This window comes from Sus scrofa, chromosome 14, assembly GCF_054392235.1.
Source record: "Sus scrofa isolate SSC_HxYL_T2T_F1_AM1 chromosome 14, Sscrofa_HxYL_maternal_Yorkshire_Landrace_v2.0, whole genome shotgun sequence".
In the NCBI taxonomy this organism is placed as follows: Eukaryota; Metazoa; Chordata; class Mammalia; order Artiodactyla; family Suidae; genus Sus; species Sus scrofa.
In genome coordinates, this window is record NC_139396.1 from 77478500 (window position 1) to 77496433 (window position 17934).

Consider the following 17934-nt stretch of genomic DNA (forward strand, 5'->3'; position numbering starts at 1 on the left):
GCCTTCCTGGGAGCACAGACCGCCTAGCCTCATCACCAAACGGAGAGGCAGCAGAGGGCTTTACAAGAAGTCATTTCCAATGATGATTTGGCTTTGAAAAGGGTGGCTGCAGTGCCAGCGTGTTTGGTGCATTGCCTCTTTGGGCTGAGGATCCATTCTTCCCACGGAGAAGTTGTGTCATGAGGTTCTTGTGGTGCATAAAGCTACCCTTCCCCATCTGCTCCTGCAGCTTCCTCTGGTGACATCGGAAAGGCTGCAGGGTTCGCCATTGCCATCTAATGGGGCTTCAGGCTGTTCAACTCAACTGTGCATGCTCTGATAATGCCAGGAGAATGATGCAACCCTAAGTCAGCTGAACAGAAGCCGGAAGTTAACTGCAAACAAGTGACCCAGCTTGCATAACAACATGGTCCTCCAGTTTCACTGCAGCAAGAGTAGATGGCTGCTAATTAGCCGGCAGTGAAGATGCCTACAGAGTGATGACAACAAGGAAGAGTTCCTGGCTCCCTGGAAAAAGGTAATCACCTTACAGATAGGATTCAAGTGTTTCTGAGACACCCACCCTCCAGTGGCAGCCAAGTGTGTGGACAGCTTTGGTGGGCAGGCTAGGTAAAGGCTGAGAGCTGTAGGACCACCAGGGAAGGGGATAAGCAGATGAACTCCTGGCCACCCAGGTGCTCTCAGGAGCTGCTTCCTGCAGACTGCTTGCTCTGAGAGGAAGGAGAAGGAAGATACCTGTCTGGAATGGGCTGAGCCAATGACCCTCAATGGAGAGATTCCAGCTGTCATTCTTGGATGTCAGTACAGTGAGGTTGTTCATCCTGAGCACAGCACAGGTGTAAGGACTCACACAGTAAGTGGGTGCTGATGGGCTCCCCTGGGGTGTTATTAGACAAGGTGCATCAACCCAATACAGTCAAGAGGTACTTCCTCTCTCACCCCTCACTGCCAGCCCTATCTAACCCTTCAGCCTCTATCATATTCCTGCTCTATGATAAGAAGAGCTCAAGTGCTACTATTTAGGAGGCTTTAGACTGGTCTAGGAGGAGAAGGGAGACAGCATAGAGCTAAGGATGGAAGTGGCGAATTATGAAGGGATAAATAAGAAATTCTGTGGCTGGAGTGGTGGGGGAAGGGAAAGACTGTGAATGAGATTAGAGGGAAAGCTCGGAGAAACCAGAATGCCTGCCAGATGGAGAGAGGTGCTGAGCCTAGGATGGAAGTCAGGGGTTTAGAGATTGGGATGGAAGAACAAGCCCAAGTAGGGTTGAGCAATTGTTCTGAGCCAGGAGACTGGAAGAGCTTGGGAGTGGGTCAGCCTGGCTGGGGAGGTGGATGAAGAAGATGAAAAGAGAGAAGTGGATGAAAAGACAACTCCATCTACTCAGAAGCCCAGTAGCCTTGTCTGATTCTGCTCCATGAAGCTTCTCACCCCCCACTTCTGGCTGGTTCCCACATTCTGCTCAACAGCCCTCTCTGTTCCCATGACTTCTCCATTTGGGTCCTCATCATCTTTCTGAGACAACTTCCAGAGTCTCCCCACCAGGCTCCCTGCCTCTAGTCTCTCTCCCCTCCAATCCATCCCTCACACAACTTCCGAACCTTATCTTTTCAAAATGCAAGCTTGGTCACATCCCCAAACTTAAAGGACTCCAGTGGCTTCCCACTGCCTGCAGAAAAAAAACCCCAAACATCTCGCCTGGCATGTAGGAGGCTTCCAGATCCCCCCTCACCCTGTCATTGGAGCTTCAACTCTTGTAACTTACCTGCAAGTACCCAGTCCCCCAGATAATCTGTGGTTCTTGAATATTACCTTGTAATCGCCTTCCTACTTCCCAAAGTTACTCCCTCAGCCCAGAATACCCTTTCCTTCTGTCCCGCCTACCAAACCTCTTCTCATTTTTCAAGACAAAACCACCTCCTCCGAGAAGTCTTCCTCATACTCCTCCCTCTGGATTACAGTGAATTGTTCTGTCTCCTAGTCCCTGTGTGTGTTAAAATATATAAAGTCTAACATTTGCCACTATAACCATATTAAGTGTATAGTTCTGTGGCATTAAGTATATTCACATTCATTGTGCAACCATCATCACCATCCATTGCCCGAACTTTTTCATCCCCTCTCAAACTAATACTCTGTCCCTGTTAAACAATGACTCATTATTCCCCCCTCCAGGCTCTGAAAACCATCATTCTACTTTCTACCTATGCACTTAATTACTCTGTCTCATATAAGTGGAATCACATATTTCACTTTGTGCCTGGCTTCTTTCATTTAGCATAACACCTTCAAGGTTCATTCATGTTGTAGCAGGTGTTAGAATTTCCTTCCTTTTTAAGGCTGAATAATATTCCACACTATGGATAGACCACATTTTGCTGATCTAGTCATTCATCAAGGATGCTTGGGTTGCTTCCATCTTTTGATTATCGTGAACGAGGCTACTATGAACCTCAGAGTTCCAAGTATTTGTTCGAGTCCCGGCTTTCAATTCTTTAGGGAGAGAACATAGAAGTGGAATTGCTGGGTCGCGTGGTAATTCGCATTCCTTTTCCCTCGAAGGTAATTGTGCCTAGGAAGTGTGTGTCTTCAATAACATAATGTAGCCATATATAAATTCCCTGGAATAATGTTCAATTATTAAAGCACAGCAAAACCCCAGAAAGAGTATTTGACCCTCCCCTGCAGTTAAAGTATGTTTTCCACACAGAGAAGTTGCCAACCAGTTGAAACGTGACAATGTTGTTAACGCTGAAACTCTAAAATTAGACTCTGGCAAAACACTTCTGAAAAAAATCCTTTCAAGAAATCCAGTTGGTAAGTTTGGTAGTTAGGAGTCTGTCACGACTTGCTTGGGAATTTGGAATCAAGAAACCCAAGTTCCAGCCCTGGCCTGCCTGTTACTAACAGTAAGTTACCTAATTCTCTAGGCTCTGGTTTGACCATCAGCAAAATAACAACTGCCCCTGTACATTCATGGGAAAGGAGCAATCCAAATGAATGCATTCTGGTAATCTCAAAAAAAAAAAAAAAAAAAAAAAAGGAGTTCCCATCATGGCTCAGCGGTATTGAACCCAACTAATATTCCTGAGGATGCCGGTTCAGTTCCTGGCCTCACCTAGTGGGTTAAGGATTTGGAGTTGCCGTGAGCTGTGGTGTAGGTTGCAGATGTGGCTCAGATCCAGTGTTGCTGTGGCTATAGTGTAGACCAGCAGCTGCAGCTCCAATTCAGCCCCTAGCCTGGGAACTTTCATATGCCATGGGTGTGGCCCTAAAAAGCAAAAAGCCAAAAAAAAAAAAAAAAAAAAAGGATAATTTGAATTATCACTTGCACCCCGTGCAACACTGGGGCATATTTAGCTGACTGGAACAGTGCTATGTTGGACCTAAGTTCTTTCTCAAAGGAAGATAAATGGAATTCTTTAAAGGATAAAAGTGCAGCCATACTTGATCATTCTCATTTGGATGAGAAAAATCTTTGAGTGAGAAGTGGAATTCCAGGGACATTTGAAGAGTGACAGGAAGGCTGCTGGGATTTTCACACCAGGCAGTTAAGGAGGCAGTTCTCCACAAAGAAGAGATAGGCACAGAGAAAGAAAGCCCCAGGCCAAGATTACTTAAAAAAATACTCTTGGTAAAAATAGATGCTAAGTCCTAAATATACAGTGTGCATGCCTTCCAGCCAGACAGTAGCAATGCGAATTTTTATGAAAACCTGTAGGCAGAAAAAATACACGAACCTACTCCACATGGTAAATTCTCATCTATAGTACAAATTAGGTGCGGCAAAGACATGTTGAGAGTCGCTGTTGAGAGGTTGGTGCCAAATTATGAAACCTTTACTGAGTAGTAAATCAACATAGATTTCTTGCCTGAGAAGAACTGACTACTAAACTTACTTTTAGATCTTACAGCCTATATTCTTTTCTTCTGTGTTTTCAGAATGTCTGTGCTATTGATTCTCCAGAAGGGAAGGCAGGCTAAGGCAAGACCTCTGATCTTTTTTTTTTTCTGCATGGACTGGCAAATTAATATTGAATGCGATGTATTCTTCTTCCTCCATTTCCTCCCTCTTCATTCCCTGAAATTGGAAGAAGTGGCCCATAAATATAATACATGTTAGGAACAATTACAGAATTAGGGTGATATAAGTGATCACTTGCATATATAAGACAGAAGGCACAGTGCTCTATATGTCATAGCAAGGAAATCAAGGGGGAAATGAGACAGCAGTGCTTCTTCTGAAGATTAAGCTTCTTCTGAAGATTAAGATCCATTTTCAGGGCTCTCAGTTTATAGATGTGTAGTTTTCTATCCTAAAGAGTTCAGAAACAGCCTGGGAAATAGGAAGAATATTAGTATGGAATAAAGATGACATTTTTTTTTTTTCGTCTTTTCTAGAGCTGCTTCCCGTGGCATGTGGAGGTTCCCAGGCTAGGGGTCTAATCAGAGCTGTAGCCACTGGCCTATGCCAGAGCTACAGCAACGCGGGATCTGAGCCGCGTCTGTGACCTAAACCAGAGCTCACAGCAATGCCGGATCCTTAACCCACTGAGAAAGGCCAGGGATTGAACCCGAAACCTCGTGGTTCCTAGTCGGATTCGTTAACCACTGAGCCACGACGGGAACTCTGAGATGACATTTTTAATTAGAGGGGAAAGACAAGCATAATGCATGGTATTAAAGCAAGAGATTTGTTTTAGAGGAAAATTCCTTCCCTGTTCTCTTTTCCTGTTTTTTTGTTTTGTTTTGTTTTAATTATTACTTTTAAGTTCTTTTTAAATTTTTGGCTGTGCCCACAGCATGCAGATGGTCCCACCTAGGCCAGGGAAAAAACCTGAGCCACAGCAGTGACAATTCTAGATCTTTAATGACTAGGCCACCAGGGAACTCTTCTCTTTCCCTTGAAATGGTTTAAAATGGCTTTAAATTTCACACTAATTCTCAGACATCTGCTTAGGGAACCCAGGAACAGAGGTAGCACTTGGGGTGAATATTGTTGGCCCTCAACCACTTCCCATCCTATGCTCCGCCTTGGCTAAACCAGTTCCCAGGGGCCAAGGATTTATCTCATTTTCAAAGACATCTATTATGTATCTGACTTGAATTTGTGCTATTTTAGGAAATTCCCATACTCCTGCAAGTGCATTCACCGCAGGGGCGAACATTCTAATTCCATCTCTTTCTTAGGAATCAGAGGGGGTTAGGATGCTTACCTGAGAGCTGCTTTCAGCATGGCTGAGCTGGCCTCACTAGGTTGCCAGAGTTGGGTGTGATGGAGAGCCAGCACAGGGTTAAAAGCCAGGTTTCCAACAATCAGCCGAGGCACAGCTGCCAGCAAATGCAGTGCTGTCTGCATCCCGTCAGGAAATCCTTGCTCTCTATTAGACCTAATTATCAGTCAGCAGCTGAGTTCCAGAAATGGTGCTGTAGGTTGGGCAGGAAACAAGTTAGGGGAGGTTATCCTGAGGGGTGAGTGGCCCTGTGACAGTGCTTCATAGTGCATTTCCTGGCCATCTCTTCCTTTGATTCCATGACTTAAAACTCTTGGCTGATGCATTTCATGTCTGGAGGAGAAACTCAAGCGGTACAAGCAGCAAAGCAGAAGCAGGGCTAGAATCATTCTATTTCAGGTGGCAGGTATATGATTCTTAGGGATGTTGGGGGTGGGGGGCTGGAATAGGGGAGCATCTTCCAGAAATCACATAGAATTCAGGAGAATCTGAGCCTGGTGGCAGCTTGCACACCAGCCGCAAAGACCGCCCAGAGGCTGAGTCACTTGCCACAAAGCAGCTTCCCCCTTGCCCAGGGAGGCAGTGCCTTTAGGTGAGACTTTCTCCCTGCCGGGGATCCTTACCCAGCTAAAGGCTGAACTTACCTGTCCTGGAATGTTGCCTGGGGGCTTTGCTGACTAAACTCCTGTGCACAGTGATACATGTGAAGTGACATGAGTTTTTTTAAAAATATGGATGGAAATCCAGAAGATTATGTTATTAAATAGAACCAAAGTCTTTTTTTTTTTAAATACCTTGCTTATTTAAGGCCTTTTATACAGTTCACAGAGGTGCTTTAAAATATGTATTTCTCAGATTTCTAATATCTAGAACATCCTGTCTTCTTTATATTTTAGTGATTGATTTGACAACATAATGCCTGCATTTCCCCCACCATTATTGTGTGTTTTGGACAACTTTTACAGGTTAGATATTGTGCTTCCAAACAGAGTCTGGGTTTTCTTTTCAATAAGATGCCACACCTGGGCTGCAGTGATACAACTGTCTCAGAATTTTACTTGTAGAATAGTTGCGTTTAAAAGACAAAACTTGGGGAATAGTCGCGTTTAATGACAAAACGCGGCTCAGTGGTATTGAACCCGACAAGTATCCACAAGGAAGTGGGTTCGATCCCCGGCCTTGATCAGTGGGTTAAGAATCCTGTGTTGCTGTAAGCTGTGGTGTAGGTCACAGATGTGGCTCAGATCCAGTGCTGCTGTGGCTGTGGTGTGGGTCAGTAGCTGAAGCTCCTATTGCACCTCTAACCTGGGAACTTCCATATGCTGTGGGGGTGGCCCTAAAAAAAAGAGAGAGAAATGAAATTTGGCCATAGGTCAACTGTTTACAAAGTGAATTCTGTGTTCCTGGGGGATTCCTTGCATTGCTTTAATGTCTGCATAAGCTGGGCAGGGAGAAGGGTTTTTGCTTCAAGCCAAGGTCCAGGCAAGCGTCTAAGGAAGTGAGTGACCTCCCTCTGCTCTGGCTGGCACACTGCAGGCCCCTCCACGTGGAACAGTGGCGCTGCTCTTTTCTCTGGTGTGAGTACTTGGTTGCATGGATCTTAAGGCAGTTCTGCCTGGAAGTCTTCAGATATTTTTATGAAAGCAGGCCTTTCAGTTTTTAATCTCAGATACCTTTGAAATATCTTTAAAATCTCAGGACTAAGAATTATCTCGTAGGCTGGTGGGGAGCAAATTTGAAAACCAGGCACCAAACTGTACATCCATCCATCTCTTCCCTTCTGCAACTCAAGTTCCTTATTAGATGAGCTTGTGTCCCAGGGAAACTTAGCATGAGAGCGTCCCCAGAGTACACTTCACTCCCTTGTGTACATCTATTCCTGGGGAACCCCACTGAGATCCTTAAAACTCCTCCTCTCTGAATTCCACAGGTACACACAGCTAAAGGTGAGAGCACATTCCATTAATATTCAGTTCTGACTCCAAATATATGACAGGTCTATGCTGCTCACATTAGTTTCCCTTGTGAAGTGGGAAAAGGAATACTTAATTTTTACCAATATGATATCTCATTGCATAAAACCTCACTTTGCCAACAGGATGCTGCATCAGAATGCACACAGATGTGAAATGGTCTGATAACTCAGGCCCAGACATCCACAATTTAAATAAAAATCTCCCAAAGTATAACAGACACATACCCTGTAATGGCTGTTGACCCTGTGACAACAGGTCTTAGAGAATTCTTTCAGCCACTTGTATTCTTCTTCTTCTTCTTCTTCTTTTTTTTTTTTTTTTTGTCTCTTTACCTTTTCTAGGGCCACTTCCGTGGCATATGGAGTGGGTTAAGCATTTGGCCTTGCCGTGAGCTGTGGTGTAGGTTGAGGACGAGGCTGAGATCCTGTGTTGCTGTGGCTGTGGCGTAGGCCAGCAGCAGCAGCTCCGACTCGACCTGGGACCTTCCTTCCCGATGCTGAGGGTGCAGCCCTAAAAAGACAAAGAAAAAAAAAGTCATCAAAGCAGTTGGGTGAGAGAGAGGCTCCTTCCATTTTTGTGATGGAGCAGCATCCTGGCGTAGGGTAAACTTTTATCCTGTGTTGTCTGGTCCTTATTCAAACAGACTCTGCCAGCTACTCGGGAGAGTTAGCACATATAGTGCTTATATGTTATATGATTATAGTTATGATATACTTTATCAGCATCCCACTAATTGCCACACAATAGGCCCAAGATAAGATATTTATTCACCCTACCAGAGTTTAACCTATGTTTTGAGGCTCTTCAACAAGTGGTTAGACATTGTAAGTGATATTAGAACATGGCTTAGTTAAAAATGACCAGGATGAAATATGGCCCAGCTATCTATCAGGCTACAGTTGGAGCAGAGGGAAATATTAATCATCTACACCACCTCACCGCCTATCTTCCTGTCAGCCTCAACCTCCCTGAAACATGACCTTGACTCTTTCTTCTTTAGAATCTTCAGGAGTTCCTGTTGTGGCTCAGTTGGTTAAGAACCTAACTAGTATTGCTGAGGATGCAAGTCCCATCCCTGGCCTTGCTCAGTGGGTTAACCATCCAGTGTTGGGGCAAGCTGCGGTGTAGCTCGCAGATGTGGCTCTGATCTGTGGCTGTGACATAGGCTGTCATCTGCAGCTCTGGTTCAACCCCTAGCCCGGGAACTTACGTATGCTGCAGGAGTGGCCCTAAAAATATATAAAATAAAATAATTAAAAAGAATCTTCAAGCCACCAAAATCTCTTTCACCCGTTTTTTAAAATTGAAGTATAGTTTGAGTTACCATGTTAATTTCTGCTGTACAGCACAGTGATTCAGTTATACATATATATACATACTCTTTTCCGTTACAGTTTATCACAGGATACTGAATATAGTTCCCTGTGCTCTACAGTAGTAGAGCCCTGTCGTTTATCCACCCTGTATATACTCGTTTGCACCTGCTAACTCCGAACTCCCAATCCATTCCTCACCCATTCTCTTCCACCTTGGCAACTAAAAGTCTATTCTCTTTGCCTGCTCTCTCACCAGTTTTTACACATGATCTTCCCTCTCCTGGGAGAATGCTTAGACTTTAGTGTGCATAGAAATCACCCGAGGCTCTTGATGAAATGCCAGGTATGACGCAGTAAGTCTGGGGCGTGTTCTGAGATTCAGGATTTATCACATGCTGATGCTGCTAGTCTGGAGGAGCGTGGCCAAGAACACCCCGCCTGGCCTGGCCTGGTTTCTGGACCCATGGATTTTACAGACTGCTACAAAAAAGTAAAAGTAATCATCACATCAACACCAAAAAGAAAACAATAAATTCTTTTTTTTTTTTTTTTTTCTTTTTGCCTTTTCTTGAGCTGCTCCCGGGGCATATGAAGGTTCCCAGGCTAGGGGTCTAATTGGAGTTGTAGCCACCGGCCTACACCACAGCCACAGCCATGCCAGATCTGAGCTGTGTCTGTAACCTACACCACAGCTCATGGCAACGCCAGATCGTTAACCCACTGAGCAAGGCCAGGGATCGAACCTGCAACCTCATGGTTCCTAGTCGGATTCGTTAACCACTGCACCATGACGGGAACTTCCAAAACAATAAACTCTTTTAGGGACCGATCGGCCTGCCAACATTTTATTGCCAAATTCATTGGTCAAGAAAGGCCATTAAACACATGTATGTCTCTGATTGCCTTATCATAAAGATAGCTTATTTAAATTCCAAGAAAAGTAGGAAGGGCATCATTTCAGATTCATCTTTCAAATTGAATAAACTTAATTTTGTGGAAACTCACAACATTCATCTCACTTTCAAAATGTTAGCCAGGACTGGGGGCACTTAAAGTGTTTCGGAAAAACTGACCTGCCTGAAGCTGATGGAGTCTTTTCAGTCTCAAGCCTAGTGTCGGCTTTTCCAAGAAGTCTTTTGTAATCCCACAGGTGGAGTTGGAGGTCCTTCCACAGTGCCCCAGAGGTCCCTGTGCATGACACTGTGAAAACACTCAACACCTTCCACTGTCGTCTTTGTTTACCTGGTCTGGACTGCCTAGAATGTCTTTTTGGTTTTTGTTTTTTGTTTTTTTAATTGCAGTATAGTTGCTTTACAATATTGTGTTAGTTTCTGGTATACGACAAAGCGATTCAGCTGTAAATATATATTATTCTTGACATTCTTTTCCATTATGGCTTATTATAGGCTATTGAATATAGTTCCCAGTGCTATACAGTCGGACCTTGTTCTTTATCTGTTTTCTATACGGCAGTTTGTACCTACTAGTCCCATACTCCCAATTTACCCTTTCCCCACTCTCTTTCCCCTTTGGTAACCATAAGTTTGTTTTGTATGTCGGTGAGTCTGTTTCTGTTTCATAAATAAGTTTACTTGTGTCATATTTTAGATACCACATATTAAATGATATCACATGGTATTTGTCTTTCTCTTTTTTTTCTTTTTTGTCTTTTTAGGGCCTCACCCACAGCATATGGAGGTTCCCAGGCTAGGGGTCGAATCAGAACTGTAGCCACTGGCCTATGCCATAGCCACAGCAATGTCAGGTCGAAGCTTGTCTGCAACCTACACCACAGCTCACGGCAACACTAGATCCTTAACCCACTGAGTGAGGCCAGGGATTGAACCCGTGTCCTCATGGATAGCAGTTGGGTTCCTTAACCGATGAGCCATGATGGGAACACCTGTCTTCCTTACCTCACTTAGTGTTGATAATCTCTAGTTGCATCCATGTTGCTGCAAATGGCTTTATTTCATTCCTTTTTTATGGCTGAGTAGTATTCCCATTGTATATATGTTCTATACTTCTTTGTCTGTTCATCTGTCAATGGACATCTAGGTTGCTTCCATGTCTTGGCTATTGTAAATAGTGCTGCTGTGAACATTGGGGTGCATGTATCTTTTTGAATTAGAGTTTTCTCTGGATATGTGCCCAGGAGTGGGATCACAGGATCGTATGGTACCTCTATTTTTAGTTTTCTAAGGACAACTCCATAGTAGAATGTCTTTTATCTACCTTTGTATCCCAAAGCCTTGAACATTGCAAGTAAAAAACTCAGTACTAGAATGAAGGCCTGAAATAATGCATGCAACTCATAGTCTTACTAGTGGATTTTGTTTGTGATGTTAAGTAGCATTAGAGACATTTTTTGAAGTGGTCCAAACTAGTAGTGTGCATGAAATTATAAAGCGTACATTAAGAATCTCTTTATGTAGCACAGGAGTGTTTTTTGTTTTTGTCTTTGGCTTTTGAGTAGGCCGTGAAACACATATATATATTTACCTGTTCCTTACTTTGAACCTAACTGGCCCTCTCCAACTCTTACTTTGAACTGGTCGATAATATTCTGTTCTGTGAATGTAGTGATACCTTGAATGATTCCTTTGTTTTTCTGGTCTTCTGACTGAGATACCATGAGCTTTAGAGGATTTTTGTGAAATTTTGTGGGGTTTTTTTTTGTCTTTTTAGGGCCACACCCATGACATATGGAGGTTCCCAGGCTAGGAGTCTTGTGAATTTTTAATCTGTTTTGATCCCCCAGGCTCTCGGCTTTGTAAAAGGGAACAGATAGCAAACACACATTTATGATAACATTTCTTAATTTCCTTCCATTTCTATTGTGTAGGACAGAGTTAGTTTTCTCTCCCAAAATAAACAGTACATACACCTGACAGCTCAAAGTTAATCAGAAACTTATGACCACAGGAATATGTTGGGAAGTAAGGCAGATAAATATCAACTATTAAAATAAAAAACAGCAAGTAAATCCCTTGGCTAAGAACTACACTCAACAGTGGACAAATATATAAATACACACACACAGACACACACACACACACTGATACATCTGTGGGCATGTATATCACTAACTAGTGATTATTTCTGGGATGACATCACAGAAGATTTAAAATTTTTATTTTGTAAATTTGTCTTAACATTGGACTTTAGTACTATAGCATATATTTTCTGCTCTAAGCAGAAAAATAATTCAGAATTTAACATGGAAAAGGAAACTTTTATGAGGGTTAATGACACTGAAAACGTAAGTATAGCCTTTTCTACATGAGAAAGTAGGCCACTAAGACACATTCAGCATGAAATTTTTGCAGCAAAGAAGGGAATTTGGTGGTTGTTTTAATACTTTTAGCTGATCAAAAAGATCATCTCATAATTTTTTTTTAAAGGCCACACCCTCAGCATATGGAGGTGGGGGGTAGAACTGGAGCTGCAGCTGCCAGCCTACACTACAGTCACAGCCATGCCAGACCTGAGCTACATCTGTGACCTTCATCACAGCTCACGCAACACCGTATCCTTAACCCACTGAGCGAGACCAGGGATTAAACCTGCAACTTCTTGGATCCTAGTCGAGTTTGTTACCACTGAGCCATGACAGGAACTCCCATAAAATATTTTTTGATGTTTTCCAAACTTTTAATGCAATGACATAAGAGTTTTTGAAGTAAAGTATACATACTCTGGGGGTTTTAAAATGCTAACAGTGGAGCTCCTGTTGTGGCGCAATAGAATCGGCAGTGTCTTGGGAGCCACTGGGACATGGGTTTGATCCCCGGTCCAGCACAGTGGTTAGGGATCCAATGTTGCCACAGCTGAGGCTTAGTTAGGTTGAGACTGTGGCTCTGTTCCCAGGCTTGAGAGCTCCATACCCCATGGGGCAGCCAAAAATGACCATAAAATAAAATAAAATAAAATAAAATAAAATAAAATAAAATAAAATAAAATACTAACAGTGATTTAGCAGAGAAAAGTATATGAAAGAATCTTATTAAAACCTACTCTGATAACCCTTGCAAAAAAGACTAGATATTGCTAACGACTTAATGGAGACATTAATTATGAATTGATCTCTTCAATATAGTTTCCAGGTACTTATGAAAAAGCATATTTTTAGGAAGTTCCTGTTGTGGATCAGTGGAAACAAATTTGACTAGTATCCATGAGGATGCAGGTTTGATCCCCGGACTCACTCAGTGGGTTAGGGATCCAGCATTGCTGTGAGCTGTGGTGTAGGTCACAGATGCGGCTCGGATCCAGCATTGCTGTGGGTCCAGTTCAACACCTAGCCTGGAAACCTCCATATGCCAATGTGTGGCCCTAAAAAAAAAAAAAAAAAAAAAAAAAAAAAAGAGCGTATTTTCAAAAGCTCCATATGCATCCTAAGAAAGTAAAGCACTCCAAAACTGATGAATTATACACCTATAATTTTTTAATGTAGCAATTACTTGGTCTATAGTCAAAAGTGGACTATCTGTAGGATTTTGACCATGTTATCACTCCTAAAATGAGAGCCCTGCATCCCCACTACCTCTTCTTCACAAATCCATTTCTACTCCAGTGCAACATGGTGGGCGTCAGAGCTGTCAAATTTTATCTGAAAATACAGACAATGTACCATTTGGATGTTTATTCGAATCTGAACAAAATTTTCTTTTTCTTTTCTTTTCTTTTTTTTTGTCTTTTTGCTATTTCTTTGGGCCGCTCCCTTGGCATATGGAGGTTCCCAGGCTAGGGGTCGAATCAGAGCTGTAGCCACCGGCCTACGCGCCAGAGCCACAGCAACGCAGGATCCGAGCCGCGTCTGCAACCTACACCACAGCTCACGGCAACGCCGGATCATTAACCCACTGAGCAAGGGCAGGGACCGAACCCACAACCTCATTGTTCCTAGTCGGGTTCGTTAACCACTGCGCCACGACGGGAACTCCTGAACAAAATTTTCTTAATTAAACCATTCATTCAAAAAATATTTACTAAGTGATGAGTATGTGCCACATACTGTTCTGGTGCCTGGGTTACATCATAAACAGAACAAGGACAGCTGCCTTCATGGAGCTTATAGTCTAAATGCAGGAGACAATAAAAATAATCCCGGTAAATGGGTAGATTCTATAGTATGTTTAAAGCTGATAGGTGCAGTGAGAAAGATGATGACACAGTGCCAACCAGATCCCAAATGGATAGAGAACCTCTGTGTTCTTTTTTTTTCTTTTTACCACTGCACCTGCGGCATATGGAAGTTCCCAGGCTAAGAGCTGAATTGGAGCTGCAGCTGAGACCTATGCCACAGCCAAGCAGCATGAGATCTAAGCTGCATCTGCGACCTACACCACAGCTCACAGCAACCCCGATCCTTAACCGAGAGAGGCCAGGGATCAAACCCACATCCTCATGGACACTAAAGTGGGGTTCTTAACCCACTGAACCCCAGTGGGAACTCCTGTGTGTTCCTCAATAAAATTCTTTTAGTATAATTGTTAGTATGCTAATGTTGCCAACAAAATACTATAGTCTAGGTGGCTTAAACCCCAGAAATGTATTTTCTCATAGGTCTGGTAGGTGAAAGCCCCAGATACGGTGCCAGCAGGGTTGGTTTCTGGTAAGACCTCTCCCTGATTTGTGGCCAGCTGCAGCCTCACTGTGTCCTCACGTGGCCCTTCCTCTGTGCATGTGCGGAGAGCGCTGGCGACTCTTCCCCTTCTTATAAGGACACTAGTCCTATTGGATGACAGCCCCACCCTTATAATCTTATGTAACCTTAATTACATCCTTAAAGGCTCTATATCCAAATAGAGTCACAGATGGGTTAGGGCCTCAGCATATGGATTTGGTGAGAGGAGGGGGAGTCAGTTCCACCCATAACAAATGACACTTGTGACATGAAGGACACTTAAGTATGGGGCCCAAGGCAGAATACACTTTTGTGCAGGTTTAAGGGCAATGCTGAGATAAACTTCATTGAGAAGATGAAATCTGAGCCATGATAGGAAGGAAGGAAGGGAGTTATCTGTGCGGCTATCTGGAGAAAAAGCATTTCAAGCGGAGGGAACAGCTAGTGCAGAGGCCTTAGGACAGGAATGTATCTGGAATGTTTGGTAAACATGAAAGAGGCCAGTACATCTGTAGGATAGCAGAGTAGGAAGAGGTGAGGTTATGGGGAGCCAGTTGGCACAGAGCCATTGTAAGGACTTTGGTTTTACGTGAGTGAAATGGGGAGCCACTGCAGGGTTTTGGGCAGAGGTGCCATAAGGCCTGATTTACATATCCATGTAGTCAAGAAGATTATTTTAACATATTTAAAATATGAATTCAATGTGAAATTATGCACATTACATTAACTGAATCTTCTAAACCCTTGACTTTATAATCTCCTTTTTTATTTTTCATTTAATTTTTTTAAGGCTGAACCTGCAGCATATGTAAGTTTCCAGGCTAGGGGTCAAATAGAAGCTGTGGCTGAGGCCTACACTACAGCCACAGCAACATCAGATCCAAACATCTACGACCTACACTGTGGCTTGTGGCAATGCCATATCCTTAACCCACTGAATGAGGCCAGGGATCGAACCTGCATCCTCACAGACAGTATGTCGGGTTCTTAACCCACTGAGCCACAATGGGAACTCCTATAATCTCCTTTCAGAATCTAATTTTAGAGTCTAATTACCTGGAGAATTTCCCACTTATAAAGTTTCCTAGGAGGTGATAAATACATAAGTGGGACTTCCATCTAGCTATCTATCACTTTTCTTTATTCTTTCATTCTATTGCATATATTTGATTACACATTGTTTTGTGCATTCATTTGAAATATTTTAAACTAAGTTTTATTTAATATGTATACTTAATATCTGTTTTAAGATACTCGTACAAAGTCAATACTGTGGTAGCCTGGTTAAAATACTTTATAACTCATATAAAAAGAACAGTCACAAAAGAGATTACTTTGAGCCTTTTACCAAAAAAAAAAAAAAATTAATACTTTGAGGACTGGTTGTGTACCGTTGTCATACAAAGTTCGTTTCATTCTTTCTGACTTGAACGAAATCATGATCATCTGCTATTTTACATTCAAGAGAAACAGAAACTGGCTTGTTATTTAACATTTCTAAGACTTCTTTTGTCCATTAAAAAAAAGGTGTTTTTGAGATTAGTGTTTGAAAGTTGATGTGTAAATAAGTAGGTTTGGTTATAGGTAAAGCTGTGAAACATTTCAAGTTTGGCTTCCTCTTCCTCTTCAACTTCAGGGAAATTCCCCAAAGTTTCTTCAGCACTCAGCACACAGTACCCAACACATAGTAGGTACTCACTATATATTTGTTAAGTGAGTGACATCTTTTTTTATTATTTTAATTTTTTCCATTATGGATTTACAGAGGTGAGTGGTATCTCTTTCACTAACTTGCTGGGGACTCCATGTGCTGCCCATCCCTGGTGTGGAGTCTTTTAAAAGATTGCCAGAGGAAGTGCATATCCTCCACACAAAGGTATTAATGGCTAATGGTTGAACTTCAGATGTCAGTGGGGAGATATTTTAATCCTGGAGAGCCCCTTCAAACCCCATCACTGAGCACCTATTTACCAGGTCAGATAGAAGTTGCACTTGGTATATAGCCTTAGATATATAATATCCTTAATTATTTCTATTTCTTGATTTCTATGCAAAAATCACTGGAGTTGTTCGTTCTAAAGCAGTTCCTGTCAATCTGTAAAGCATCGCTGATAGAGCTGACCCTCGAATAATAGGTTTGAACCATACCAGTCCACTTGCATGTAAAATTTTTTCACTAAATCTGTATTACAGTACTACACCACCTGACGCTGGTTGAATCCATAGATGGAGGGCTGATTATAAAGCTCTATGTAGGACTTTTGACTAGCAGGTCTGTGCTCCTATCAACTCCCGGTCTTGTTCAAGAGTCAGCTATGTTAGGTAGGACTTGAACCTCAGATTCTCAGACCTCAAAGCTCAGGCTCTTTCCCAACACCGTTGACATTCCACCAGTCACAAGGACGGTATGATAAGGAGAGGGTGTCCTCTAAAATACCAAACTGGCGGCATCAGAAGCCTGTAATATGCTGGTCCCGATAGTCAATGATGCAGCTGAAATACCCTTACATTTAGCCGGTAGCTCCCGCCCTCTGGAGGCACTATTTTAAGGCACACGTTGACAGTGTGCGCTGCCTGCAATTGTGTTTGAAGAGGCTTATGCTGAAACATACACCTTGCGCTGCATTAATTCTAGGGTAGCTTCGTAAACATCTTTATGTTTTGAAAGAAGCCTACAGTAACCTTTGTAAAATGTTTTTTTCCAGACGCCAGAGGAAGGAAGGGTATCTCGCAAATAACCCTTTCTCCCTCTCCCGACCCTTTCCCGTATTTCTTCTACCTCCATCTTTCAGACCCGCAAGGGGAGCGTAATGAGTCTAAAAGGGAAAAGACGGTGCGCATGTGCTTGATGCTTTTCAAAGTGAGCTGGCTCTCTCCGGGGTGTGACGCAGCGAGCCGCGCAGCGACCAGGGAGAGTGAGGACGCGAGCAAGGTCCCCCCGCGCGGTGGAGGAACTCCACGGCCCCGCCCTTGGGCTCAGCCCTCCCTCCTCCCTCTCCATTGGCTCGCCGACTCCTTGCGTCACGCCTGCGACGCTGGCGTTGCCCTACTGGCGAGGGGCGGGGCTCGGGACGCTTGAGGCCAGCAAGCGCGCAGGCGCGGGCGAGCGGGTCTGGGGCCGGACGGGGGAGGGAGGGGGTGGTGTTCCCGGTTTCCTGGGTTACCTGAGGGGGCGGGGGTGGGGAGTTCGGTGCGGCTGTGGTGGCTGCAGCGGCGACGGCAGCGGCAACTGCCCGGGAGTCTTCTGGTGAGGGGCAGCGTGCGGCGGCGGCCAGAGAGCAGGTAAAGGCGACTGCCGGGCCCCGGCGATGCCAATAGAGGGCTTGGGGTCCCGAACCTTGTCGGTGGCCTGGAGGGAAGCGGTTTGGGGGGGTGGCAGTCCGCCGCGGCTAGGGGTCGCGGCGGCCGGGCTGAGGACTCGGGGAACTCGGCCCGACGCGCCAGCTCGGAGGTTCTCTCCGGTTCTGGCGCTCCCGGACTCTCCCCACCGCGCTGGCGCCGCCTTTGACAGCAGCTGAGCCTCAGGCAGGAGCGCCGCTCGGCCCCTCAGGACTTTTGCGGCGGCCACTGGCCACTAACTTTATTTCCTGGCGCTCGGGGAGCGGAGGTGAAGCCGGCTGGCGGCGATTTGCCCCGATCTTGACTGTATTTAATATCCTGTGTCGCGGCACTCGCTGCACCCCGGCCGGGCCCAGACGGGCAGGTCGAGGGCTGGAGCTGACAGTTTCCGCGCCACCTTCTGCGGGCGGATCCTTACGATCTCACCCCGCCGTTGCTC

The 17934-nt window shown here is 44.2% G+C and overlaps 1 protein-coding gene across 6 annotated transcripts in view; it reads left to right on the forward strand.

Moving 5' to 3' along the window:
- The first annotated feature begins 416 nt into the window (after window positions 1–416).
- Window positions 417–17934, forward strand: part of LYST (lysosomal trafficking regulator) — a 200495-nt gene continuing 182977 nt past the window's right edge. For 4 of the 6 annotated variants that reach the window (XM_021073152.2, XM_021073155.2, XM_021073154.2 and 1 more), the window contains exon 1: window positions 17323–17438. The gene's annotated coding sequence lies outside the window, so the exon portion shown is untranslated. Of the gene's footprint in view, window positions 518–17322; window positions 17439–17934 lie in introns of those variants that run through there. The other 2 variants (XM_021073151.2, XM_084996832.1) reach the window with 1 other exon arrangement.